General features: G+C 39.1%; 2 protein-coding genes across 3 annotated transcripts in view; one reads left to right on the plus strand and one right to left on the minus strand.

The window, feature by feature from the left end:
* UMAD1 (UBAP1-MVB12-associated (UMA) domain containing 1) overlaps window positions 1–13,182 on the minus strand; it is a 239,389-nt gene that overhangs the window by 157,755 nt on the left and 68,452 nt on the right. The window lies entirely within an intron of this gene.
* Window positions 7,084–13,182, plus strand: part of RPA3 (replication protein A3) — a 78,263-nt gene continuing 72,164 nt past the window's right edge. The window contains exons 1-2 of the mRNA XM_025378617.1: window positions 7,084–7,170; window positions 10,566–10,617. The gene's annotated coding sequence lies outside the window, so the exon portion shown is untranslated. The remainder of the gene's footprint in view (window positions 7,171–10,565; window positions 10,618–13,182) is intronic.

The following is a 13,182-nucleotide window of genomic DNA, read 5'->3' on the forward strand; positions in this document are numbered from 1 at the left end:
TCTCAAAAAAAAAAAAAAAGAAAGCACCCAGTTCATGACAGGCAGTGCAAGTCACATGGTGACTTGATGACCCATAGTCAAACATTCAGTTTCCACCAAAGCCCAGTAACAGGCCAAGAGCTGTCTCTCAAAAGGAGAATAGTTACCTGCAGAAGATGGCATGGCCTTGCTCCAAAATCCTAGAGGCCTCCACTGTGATTCACCTATGGGGGCCTGCCAAAGGCTCCAAACAGCATCCCTATCTGCCACCGATACATCAAGCACCATTGGATATGCTGGGTCATATGGCCCAAGTGGCAGAGCAGCTTACACAGCAGCCTGGACCTGTTGTAGAGCCTTCTTCTGTTCTGGACCCCACTCAACACTGGCAGCCTTTCAGATCACTCGATAAATAGGCTGGAGTAAAACACCCAAATGAGGAATGTGTTGCCTCCAAAATCCAAACAGGCCCACTATGTGTTGCTCCTCTTCCCTGGCTGTAGAAGGAGCCAAATGCAGCAACTTATCCTTCACCTTAGAAGGAAAATCTCAACAGGCCCCACACCACTGGATGCCTGGAAATTTTACTGAAGTGGAAGATTCCTGAATTTTAGTCAGATTTTTTTTCCATTCTCTGGCAAGCAAATGTCTCACCAGTAAGTCCAGTTTGTTTTCTACTTCTTGCTCACTGGATCCAATCAGCATAATGTCATCAATGTAATGGACCAGTGTGGTATCTTGTGGAAGCAAAAAGCAATCAAGTTCTCTCCAAATAACATTATGACACAAAGCCGGAGAGTTGATATACCCCTGAGATAGGACAGGAAAGGTATATTGCTGGCCTTGCCAGCTGAAAGCAAATTGCTTCTGGTGGACCTTATGGACAGGAATGGAGAAAAGGGCATTTGCCAAGTCAATGGCTGCATACCAGGTACCGGGAGATGTGTTAATTTGCTCAAGCAATGAAATCGCATCTGGTATAGCAGCTGCACTTGCAGTCACCACTTGGTTAAGCTTACAATAATCCACTGTCATTCTCCAAGATCCATCTGTCTTCTGCACAGGCCAAACAGGAGAGCTGAACGGGGATGTGGTGGGAATCACCACCTCTGCATCTTTCAAGCCCTTAATGGTGGTACTAATCCCTGCAGTCCTTCCAGGGATGCGTTACTGGTTTTGATTTACTATTTTTCTAGGTTGATGCATCTCTAATAGCTTCCATTTCCCACCATACTATCCCTCACCCTGCTAGTCAGGGAGCCAATGTGGGGGTTCTGCCAGCTGCTAAGTATGTCTATACCAATTATGCATTCTGGCACTGGGGAAATGACTACAGGATGAGTCCGGGGACCCACTGGACACACTTTAAGTCGGACCTAAGCTAAAACTCCATTAATTACCTGACCTCCATAAGCCCCCTACTTTAACTGGAGAACCACAATGGGTCCCCTGGAATCAACATCACGTCAGACCAACCATGCATTGGGGAAAGGGAAGTGATCAGACATTTCAGGGACTACATCATTTCAGGTAGTCTCTGAAACGTCCGATAGCTTCCCTTTCCCCAATGCATAGTTCCCTGATAAAAGGCTGGAAGTCTCCTTGAGGGAGGATGGGAGAAAGATTAACAGCATAAACTGTTGGTAATGGAGTCCTTCCTCAAGGGGACATGGCCTCCCCTTCATTCAAGGTGTTCTGGGTCTGTAAACTGGCTCAATTCCAGAAATTGATTGAGGGGCCATGATTCTGTTTTTATAATTCAAATTAGTCTTTTGCCCATTAGACCTGAAAATTTTCTGCTCATATAAATTAAGTAGGAATGCAGTAGGCTTCCTATCAATTTCACTTCTAGGAACACCTGATTAATTAGCCAATGCCAGAGCTCTACTTGAGTCAGACTATTCTGATTTTTGCTTTACCTCTGCTGTCCATTACAGTAGTTACGCTTACCTTGCCTTTGACGGTTGAGTGCTGCCACTTGGCCCCTGCCATCTCAGGATCCAGTTATTCCCATCGTATTTAAATTTTGTAGTTGCATGACTATGGTTCCCACTGCTAGATTTGACATACAGAGAAGAGCAATTATAGGGCTCACAAATCTATTTTGCCAAGCACTGGTCAAAGGTATTATCTTCTGGACCCTCCCAGCTGGGAAGAGTAGGTCTAAAGTGACTAATCCACTCCACCATCCCAATCTCCCTAAGGCTTTGGATCCCTTCCTCTACATTAAACAAAGGGAGATCAGGCATTTCCAGCTCGCTCACAGTGGGCCAGCTTTTAATCCACATTTCAGCTCATCAAACAAACAAACTATATTAGAACATTTTTTAACTCCCTGAGCTGTAACATTAAATGCAGAATCCCTGCTTAGTGGGCCCAAACCAATAAATTCAGCCTGATCTAACTCTATGTTCCTTCCACCATTATCCACACCCTTAATATCAATTCCCACGCCTGTTCTCCAGATTTCTGCTTATATAATTTGGAAAATTTAAGCAGTTCTTCTCAAGTGTAGCACACCTCCTCATGGGTCACACTCTGAACCTCACCTCTAGGGGTCCACCAGGACTTTAGTCTAGTTGTAGGTGTAGAAGCAAACAGGGGTGTTGGCAGTGGCTCCTGAGGAGAATCAACATGATCTTGCCTGGCAACTGCCTCAGGGGAGGCCATTACTGTTGCCTCAGGCAGTGCAGGGTTTATCTCCTCAGACAAAGGTGGAAAGGCCGATGGCAGCATGGGTTGGAGAGGGGATGTTGCCAATACTGGGGATGGAGAAGCTGTTTCTTCTGGCAAAAAAAGATTCATCAGGGTTTACAATCTCAGTGTCCCCACTTCACTAGGGTCCTCCCACACATCCCCATTCCAAGTTGCAGGGTCCTATTCTTTTCCAATCAATGCCCTCACTTTAACAGTAGACACCTGGTGAGGCTGTGCATGCACCTTCCATTACAGGTCAGCCACTCACATGATAAGAGCTTGTGTCTGCTTTTCCACAATTTCAGCTCTTTCTCTACAGGAAATAAGACTCTCACTGAGGGCAGTCTTAGGAGATTTAAGGTTCAGTATATGCTTCTGAAGCCGGGAGTTAGAATCCCTGAATTCATCATTTTCCTTCATCATTTTGTCCAGTGAACTTAGGAGCAACCAACTAATTAGTTTCCTAATTCTCCACATATAGCCAAAGGTATTATGTACAGAGTCACTAAACTCCTTGCCTCACGTGAGCGGTAAATTAGGAGCATCAAATGCATTTATTTTGCATAACTCTCTAAACAGTTAATGCCAAGGACCATCAGTGTTTTCCATACTGTTAGAAATAGAGTCCTTAGCATTATTGAGTCTAATCATATTAAGCAGCCAACTCCAGAATTCCCAAAACCAATGAAAGAACTCCATCCTTAATATTCTGTTCCTCTAGAACCACTCCTGGTACCAAAATCTGTATTAGTCAGGGTTCACTAGAGGGACAGAACAGGACATATATATATGTGTATGTGTGTGTGTGTGTAGAAAGAGAGAGAGTTTATTAAGGAGTATTAAACTCACATGATCGCAAGACCCACAATAGGCTGTCTGCAAGCTGAGGAGCAAGGAAGCCAGTCCAAGTCCCAAAGCCAAAGAACTTGAAGTCTGATGTTCAAGGACAGGAAACATTCAGCATGGGAAAAGATGTAGGCTAGGAGGCTAAACCAGTCTAGCCTTTCCACGTTTTCCTGCCTGCTTTATATCCTAGCCAAGTGGACAGCTGATTAGACAGTGCCCATCCAGATTAAGGGTGGGTCTACCTTTCGCAACCCACTGACTCAAATGTTAATCTCCTTTGGAAACACCCTCACAGACACACCCAGGATCAATACTTTGCATCCTGCAATCCAATCAAGTTGTATTAACCATCACAGATGGGGAATTCAATAAAATCCCTGAGAGGGCAAGTAGCAAAATCCTCATGAGCAGTCACAAAAAAAAGAGCGAGGAGGAAGAGGCAGCACAGAGATTGATTCAATGCCTCTGCAGAGATCTTTCCCGGGGTGGAAGTGAGTTTTCATTCCAGTAGATCATAAAAGTGACAGTTCCTGCTGATGACAAAAGTTTCCTCCATATTTTTTGAAACATAACTCTGCCATCGCCATTTAGTACTTATACAAATGCATGAGTTTCTTTTTAAGGAAAAATGGCTCCTAATGGCAGTATCCCCTATGGCTCACAATTATGCAGCTTAGCCTGGTTTTCATGCAGGTGCCTTAACATTTAAAGTAGAATTCAAACTTGACCACAATGACAGGTCCAGGGCTCATGAACCTCTGCAAACACATGGAATACGTGAGAAAAGAAACTTCACTATGTTTTTTTTTTCTATCTAGTTTTGGTCAAAAATCCAAATGACAGAAAAAGAGATTCACATACTCTATTAGTTTCCTAAAGCTGCCATAGCAAAATGGTACAAACTTGGTGGCTTAACACAACAGAAATTTATTCTCTCATATTTCTGGAGACTAGAAATCTGAAATCAAGGTGTCAGTGGGGCTGTGCTCTCTCTGAAGTCTCCAGGGGAGAATCATTCCTTGCCTCTTCCTAGCTCTGGTGGTTTCTTGCAATCCTTGGTGTCCCTTGGCTTGTGGTAGCATCACTTCGATCTCTGCCTCCCTCACATGGCCATTTCCTGTGTCTCCCTGTGTCCAAATTTCCCTCTTCTTATAAGGACATCAGTCATTGAAGGAGGCGGGCCCAATCCAATGAGTATGACCTCATCTTAACTTGATTCCATCTGCAAAGAGACTCTATTTCAAAATATGGTCAGGTCACATTCACAGGTACTGGGGGTGAAGCCTTAAATATATCTTTTTGGGGGGACAGAATTCAACCCATACCTCATACTAACCACCTAGTCTGGATTACTAGAAGGCAGCACACCTGCACTTAGACTTCACTGAAGGCTCTTAATTCTTCAGTAAAATGCCCCCTTTTTTTAATAAAAAAGTTTAAATAAAAATATACGAAAAACGAATTGGCTTCTTCTACAAAATCACTATTGAAGATACTTTTTTTTTCTCAAAAAGTCTTTTTATAAATACCATGAAAAAAGTTTATTTCATGTGATGACAGCGAAAATTTTCCTTTTGTTTGGCAATTAGGAAGCTTACTAGTCAGCACTATAATACTATACCAATACTCAGTAGTCTATAGTACCATAATACTACAGTAGTCTGGGTGTTTCTCAAGTTTGGATGGGGAGAGTAAGTTAAGGAGGGAAATGATTAAAAACACAGATGCCTGGGACCCACTCCAAACCTATAAAATCAGAAGTGATGGGGATGAGGCCCAGGCTTATTCACTTCTGACAAACAGCCAAAGTCATTCTGCTGTACACCAACTTTGAGTGCCACCAGCCTAGGGTTTTTACACCCCATTTCCCCCTTTATTCTCAGAGATGTATAGTTTGCAAGTTTTATATTTTAATGTTCTTGTGTCCTTTACTGCAAGCTATATATATTTTTAGCTATTTACAATTAAGATTAACAAGCAATTTCTAAGTATTCTACTTCTGAACTACACATTTGAAATAATATTTGTGACTATATTTTAGGTTCTGTAGCACTTTTCCAAAGATGACATACATTTTCAAACAGATGACTTTATTCATGCTTACCAAGTCCCTCTGAGGTACACTGGAAGAAGAAACTATTATTCCCTTCAAAAATAAAGGCTCAAGTCCAAGTCAAACTGAGTATTTATTAAACACCTTTAATGTTCAAGACACTTAAATATCACCTCATCAGGGCAGGTAATAGCCAGGGAAGTACATCTCTAAATATGGAAAGGCTAGTATACCACTTAAACACGTACACTGATTTACCATCTCTTGTTTGTACAGAATTAGTCTAGACAATTTAATTATTTTAATTGATCAGTGTAAGTAGTCGTGAACAATTCAGAATAAAAGCGCCAAGTACTTTCTTTCCACATTATTCTTCTCATCTTCAGTTCACATATGAAAACTAAAGCCTCCTAAACTTACGATTATAAAGTACTGCAAAGTACAATAGTCACTACGGTGAAAAAAAAAAAATACTAGTTTCCATAGCTGTCTACAGCTCAACTATCTGAAAAATACATAGTCGGTTTGAAGTCTTTTGTGAAATCCCTTGTGAGACTCTACTGTTGACTGTGGTTAGAATACATTCAAAAGTATAATCAGATTGCATCATCACCATCACCTGCTCAGAGGCAAGTTGAAGAAACATGTGCTCATGAGGCTGAAGCTGGTTTATTGTACTACACTCTCATGTGGGCTTGCCAGAGAGATTAGTCACCATTTTGCAGCTGGTTTCAAATTCAGTTGCTGCGATACAAGTGCAGATGCGATGGCTTACCCTAATTATATTGCTCCAGTTTAATCTTTCCATTTGTAGCATACTATATATTGGATCAAATTCAAGACTCTGGATTGGTTTCAAATAGAAGAGACTTCAAAATCACACATTTGTGATCCTCTCCTAAAGCTTGCTGATCATATTTCATCATTGTCTCTTTTGGATTTTCTGAATCCCCCCCAAAGGTGTTTTTAGCTCTCAAGTCTTCACTAAATCTTGATAATAAAAATGCAGGGGGAAAAAAAAACAGTTCTTAAAGTTTTTTTTTTAACAAAATAAAAGGAAAGTTATGTCATCTCCAAAAATACTCATATATTTTTTAAAATTTCAATTTTCTTCCTGTTTGGAATTAAATAGATGAGAAAATTCTAAGGAAATTAATTGTAATCAGTGGTTTCTAAACTTGACTGATGGTCAAAATCACTTGGGAAGCTTTAAAACACAGATACATTTCCCCCACTTCACCCTATACCTGTTGAATCATAATTTAAAGAAATTTATTTTTAAATTAATCTAGAAGTTAAATAAAGCTTATACTGGTATTGCTTCTGAGAGTCAGAAAGAAAAAAGAAAGGTTCCTGCCTATCTCAGGCAGGTCTTTTTAACTGCCTGCTTCTGTCCATATTTAATAAATGCCATCTGTCAAGAATGATGTCTATACAAAGAGATGATGTAATCAGAAGAACTTTAAAATAAAAGAAAAAATAAAATCCTAGCATCATCAGATCCACAGAAGCTACTCAGATAAGAGGCTCTAAGAGGAGATTTTTGGATGTGAAAAACAACGATAAGGAGTACAACACACAATCATCTTAATTTTGTAAGTATCTGTTTCAATTTGTCGGATACATAGTTTTTCCCTTCAAAATAACTTGAAGGTATTATTTTGAAGACACACATAGTGAAACTTAGATTATGCATTTTTTACTCCGTTGTTTCTTATTCATTTCTTCCACGCTAGTGCTGGGAATATGGTGGTAAGAACAGACAACCCATGCCCTCACTATGCATACAGTATCATCGATGGCATTATAAAAATATCAAAATAGTTTTATGGTTAAAATAAACTATAAGAAATTCACATCGGTATATTTCAAAATACCCTTGGGGATAAAAATAACACATTCAAGTTATAGTTGATACATTATTTGGAAAAATCACTCAAGTTCTGCTATTTCTCCTTCCCAAATTAATACCAGTTTTACTTTATTATCTGATCTAAAATTTATAATTTATTACACAAAAATGTGAAGTTAATAAGTGAATGGTATACCATAGGTTATTCAACACACTGCTAAAATTAAAAATCACTGTGTCAATTCTAAAAACGAGATTTCCCTAAACTCTAAAAGCTACACAACTATGATAAACAATCTCTAGTACTTTGCAACTCTTAATATCATAATTAAACATCAAGTTTAATTAATAGAAAAGTTTCCTAAACAGATTTTCACATGATAGAATATGTTAATTGGATAATTATGGCCAATCATAAACTTAAGCATAAAAGGTGATGGTAAAATAAAAACAAAATCTTGAGGACAAAATTTCAAACTCATGCTCTCATCCAGGCCAGAGTTCCTGAACTATATACAATTACAAACTAACTTCTTTGTTATTTAAACTGCATTTTACTCTTTACAAATACAAGTAGTTTTCCAAATACTCCATGCTGTTGATGCCCCAAAGTGGGGAAAACAGATGAATTAAATAAGTAGAGGCCATGTTAGCCAATGTGATTGAGACCATTTCTTCATTTAATAAAAAAACAGCTAAAGTGGGAAATCATAAAAAATATATGCATACCTTAAACATTTTACTTGAAAACAAATAAATCACATTCATTTAATAAAGTAAATACTTCTGAAGTAGCGGAGTTGTCTGAGGTAAATACCTGAGGTTATCGTCTCACGCCAAAGAAACTGAAGGATGAGGACACACGAGGAGTGAGTTTAAGAGTGGAGGTTTAATAGGTGAAAGAAAGGAGGCCGGGTGAGGTGGCTCACACCCGTAATCCCAGCACTTTGGGAGACTGAGGCAGGCGGATCACTTGGGGTCAGGAGTCAGGAGTTCGATACCAGCCAGGCCAACACGGTGAAACCCAGTCTCTACCAAAAATACGAAAATTAGCTGGGAGTGGTGGTGCATGCCTGTAGTCCCAGCCATTCGGGAGACAGGGGTGAGAGAATCGCTTGAACCCGGGATACGAAGGTAGCAGTGAGCCAAGATCGTGCCATTGCACTCCTGCCTGGGCAACAGACCAAAACTTCGTCTCCAAAAAAAAAAGGGAGAGAAAAAGAAAGAAAAAGAAAAAGAAAATGAAAAAAGAGAGAGGAAAGCTACCTCGTGCGGAGGAAAGGGTCGCTAACGGGTTTCCGGGTTCACGGCAAGAAGACGTTGGTTTTATAGGAGGCGGTGTCTGATTTACATAGGACACGAGAGATTGGTCAGACCAGGTATTCTATTTACATAGCATGGGAAGAACCTGGCCCACCCCACCCTAATCTTTTTTTTTTTTTTTTTTTTTCTTTCAGACGGAGTCTCGTTCTGTCGCCCAGGCTGGGTGCAGCGGCGCGATCTCGGCTCACTGCCAGCTCTGCCTCCCAGGTTCACGCCATTCGCCTCAGCCTCCCGAGTAGCTGGGACTACAGGCGCCCGCCACCACCCCCGGCTAATTTTTCTGTATTTTTAGTAGAGACGGGGTTTCACCGTGTCAGCCAGGATGGTCTTGTGATCCGCCCCCCTCGGCCTCCCAAAGTGCTGGGATTACAGGCGTGAGCCTCCTCGCGGGCCTCCACCCTAATCTTTTATTAGACAGATGGGTTCGCTACCTGGCCACCGCCATGTTCCCTGCCTCTTTACTGTGCAAGTAGTGACAAAGAAAACGGAAGGTGGAGCCTCCATGTTGAACATACCTGGCTTCCAAGTAGCCCTTTACTATTGGCAGAGCTGCCAGCATTCACCTGTGCAAGCTTCCAGCTTGCTTATCTATGTCTGCAGCTCGAGTTTTCAGGTTGCCCTTTTGTTAGAAAAGAAATGATTTGGGGACTGCTTTGTATTAAAAAGGAAACCTTGCCAAGGACTCTCTTACCCTCTCACTAACTGCCTAAATAATTTCTTTCTAGCTCCCGTATCACTTTGAAGTTATAAGAATAAATACAATTTTTCTTGGCATTGTTCCTTCCCATGTTGCAATAATATCGAATCCTGATTCAAGCTGTTACTTAATACAACATAGAACTATTTCTAGGGCATCTATGGCATGAGTAATTTTTGCCTCTGGATTGCTCTTATCTCCTCCTCCTCTTCATATTTAGATCCATCCTTTTCTGCCCCAGCTTGTTTGCTTTCTGCATCCATAATTTCATTTTCAAACAATTTTTTTAACTGTAACCATGTCTGACATATATTAGTTTCTAATTTTAAAAATTCTTCAATTTGAGATACTTAAAAACAAATATACAACAGCAACAAACTATGTTTTATACTATCTCCTTGTAATTAACAATATTTTTAAGTGATAGTTTTCACCAAAGTTTAGTAAATGGTTAAATGTAAATTTTGCTCTATGCTATCACTACACTATTTTTTAAATGTTTGATGTTATTCTATCTTATATGACTGTTACTACTGTCTTATACTTCTTTTCCCAAATTAAAACTCAAAACTCTTCTTTACATCTTTTGCATCTCCTCTTTACATACTCTGATTTATGGGTTAGAGGAAGGATATTACATTCAACGGTAAAACTGACTTTTAGGTCATTTTTTTTTCCGGAAATCTGTGGATCTTTATTTTCATTTTTAAAAATAATTGCTATTGAAAAACTCTATCCTCATTTGAATGAAAACAGAGCTCTTCTTTGTATTGCTCATCATTGCATACCCAACACCCAGCATAGCACCTAGCACACAGAAATATTCAGATATTGTCTGAATGCATGAATGTTTATATAATTTCATGGAAGCATTAATTATTGAAATAAGAGTGCACTTCCCTAAGTTACTTATCAGGGAACTAGCTTTGGTTGTCAATAGCTTTGAGTTTCAGATTTAGGAAAAAATTCATTAAGTTAGCTATTCTAACACCTAGCTATAAGGTCTAAGGTCAACTGTTCTGCTACTACTCTTCACCAAGATCACTGATGAAATTTCATTCATAAATCTGGTGAAAACATTTCAGTTCTTATCCTACTTGTAGTTCACTTTGTCTCAGGTCCTCAGAAAAAGGATGTGAAGACAATGCACAGGGAGTACAATCATTTCAGGTAAGTTTATTTTCTTTAACTGTTTCTATGCTGAAGGTACACTGAAGGTACATATTAATGGTGAGATATTCTATAATTCAGAGTCCATCTCGTAAAACACTAAAAAAAAAGATGTATTTTTTTAAGTTCTAAGATTTGTGAATTTGCCTACAACAAAAGACTGCAGCTTGTTAGTTCTAGTTTCATTGCTGCCTGTGGCAACTGTAATTCCACTGTAGAGTTGTTTGTTTGTTTGCTTTAATTCTAGTGCCCCTGTTCTGCTTCTGTAGGTTATCATTTTGAAGAACTAGTTCAGCTGCATGGTATAACAGGTCTGCAAGTGTTGCTATCAACTAAAAAAAAAAAAAAGTAAAATTTTTGAACAACCAGTTCACGAGGAAATAAACAATTACTCTACACAAGTGCCCAACACCCTAAATCCTGACTTTCTCCCAGCTTCCAACCTGTTACTTGCTTTAACCTTCCCACAGGAAGGTTTCCAGCTGAGGCCTTTATTTGCAGTTAGGGACATCCGATAGAGTTCTAAGCCTTTCTTATGTAAGTGCAACATACAATACATTGTACACAATCTCCAACTGTTTTTAAGCAAATGAGAATTTAAAGACATTTATAAATCAATCTACCACTGATTCCTAGATCATAAGGCAACTCACCCACACCGAAATTGACAGCTCCTTCTTTATTTTAGCAATTAAACTGTATAGATTATTTCTAAAGCATTTAACAAAGTTTCGTAGATATAAGTACTCCCTCTTTATTCACGGCTAAGTACTACCTCTTAATTCATATTTTAATTAAATCATGTAATTATAATAAACAAGGACATACATTTAGCAGCAAACAGCTTGACACTTCAACAGCACTGTGCTGGAGCAGCCAAAGAAAGTCTGCTCGTCAGAGAATAAACTAGATGCTGTCAACATCCAAGGATTTATGGAAAAGTTGGAAATGCTGGTCAATATGCAAAGTCACGTAAGTGGAGGTCAGTTAAGATTGATATGCTTTTCTTTGAGAAAAGGCCATGAATCAAGTCTCAACACATTTCAAGAATTTCTATCATGTGTACCACCCTCTCTGACCACAGCGCATTAAATTAAAAATCTTCACCAAAAAGATAACACAAAAAAACTCAATTTTTTGAAATCTTAAAACATTTAAGAATAACTCAGCAAAGTAGTATTGACAATGAAAACCGTGTGGGGCAGGTGTGGTGGCACATGCCTGTAATCCCAGCTACTCAGGAGGCCAAGGCAGGAAGATCACTTGAGACTAGGAGGTGGAGGCTGCAGTGAGCTGTCTGTGGTCACACCACTGCACTCCAGCCTGGGTGACAGAGTGAGATCCTGTCTCTGAAAAAAATTTTTTTAAGTTTTTAAAAAGAGAAAAATGTGTAAAATGACAAATGAATGGAAATAATACAAATTAAAATTTGGAAGCTGCTAAATAGCATTTGAAGGGAAATACAGGACATTCCTAATGTTAGAATTTTTAAAAGCTTAAACATGATGATCCAAGGACAAGCAACCAACTTAAAAAGTCAAAATGAAACTAACAAAATGAACTTCAAAGAAAATGAAAAAGGAAATAATTAAGGTAAGAGCAAGAAATGATGAAACAGAAAATAAAATGCAACAGAGGAACAATGCATCCTAAAACCAGTCTTTTGAAAACCCTAAGAAAATAAATAGTAAAGCAATAAATAAACAATATTGCCATGGGGGGAGGAGCAGAACATAATGAAAATCCCAGAGATTAAAAAATGGTAAGAAGATATCATAAAAAAAAAAAAACCTGTATCTATAAATTTAGATTTTTTTTTTTTTTTTTTTTTTGGAGACAGAGTTCCACTCTGTCACCCAGGCTGGAGTGCAGTGGTGTGATCTCGGCTCACTGCAACCTCCACCTCCTGGGTTCAAGCGATTCTCCTGCCTCAGCCTCCTGAGTAGCTCGGACTACAGGTGCATGCCACCACGCCCGGCTAATTATTTTTGTATTTTTAGTAGAAACGGGGTTTCACCATGTTAGCCAGGCTGATCTCAATCTCCTGACCTCGTGATCTGCCTGCCTCAGCCTCCCAGCGTGCTGGGATTACAGGCGTGAGCCACCGTGCCTGGCCCTAGAATATTTTTTAAATGAGCAATCACCTAGAAAAATATCTTACCAAATTGACACAATAGGCTAGTCTACAATTATCAACAAATTCATTCAGTACATAAAAGCTACCCACTAAAGAAACACCAGGCCCAGATAATTTTTACAGGTGAATTCTATTAAAATCAAATCTTATACTAATTCTAATAACACTCAATGCCTATTATGTTTTTTCAGTAAGCCTTTAGCCAACCAGAAGTAACCCAAAAAACAATATGTACTGTATTTAGTAGTTAACAACTGCAAACGTTATAAGCATTCTTTTTACAATCAAAAGTGGGAAAAAGATGTTTTCTTTGACATTTCTCTTCAACATACTAGAGGTCCTAGACCATGCAAAAAGACCAAAAGATAAAATGAAAGCCATAAGAATTTGAATGGATCAAAACTCACTATTCACAGAGGTTATAATTA

This window comes from Theropithecus gelada, chromosome 3 (assembly GCF_003255815.1).
Source record: "Theropithecus gelada isolate Dixy chromosome 3, Tgel_1.0, whole genome shotgun sequence".
NCBI lineage: Eukaryota > Metazoa > Chordata > Mammalia > Primates > Cercopithecidae > Theropithecus > Theropithecus gelada.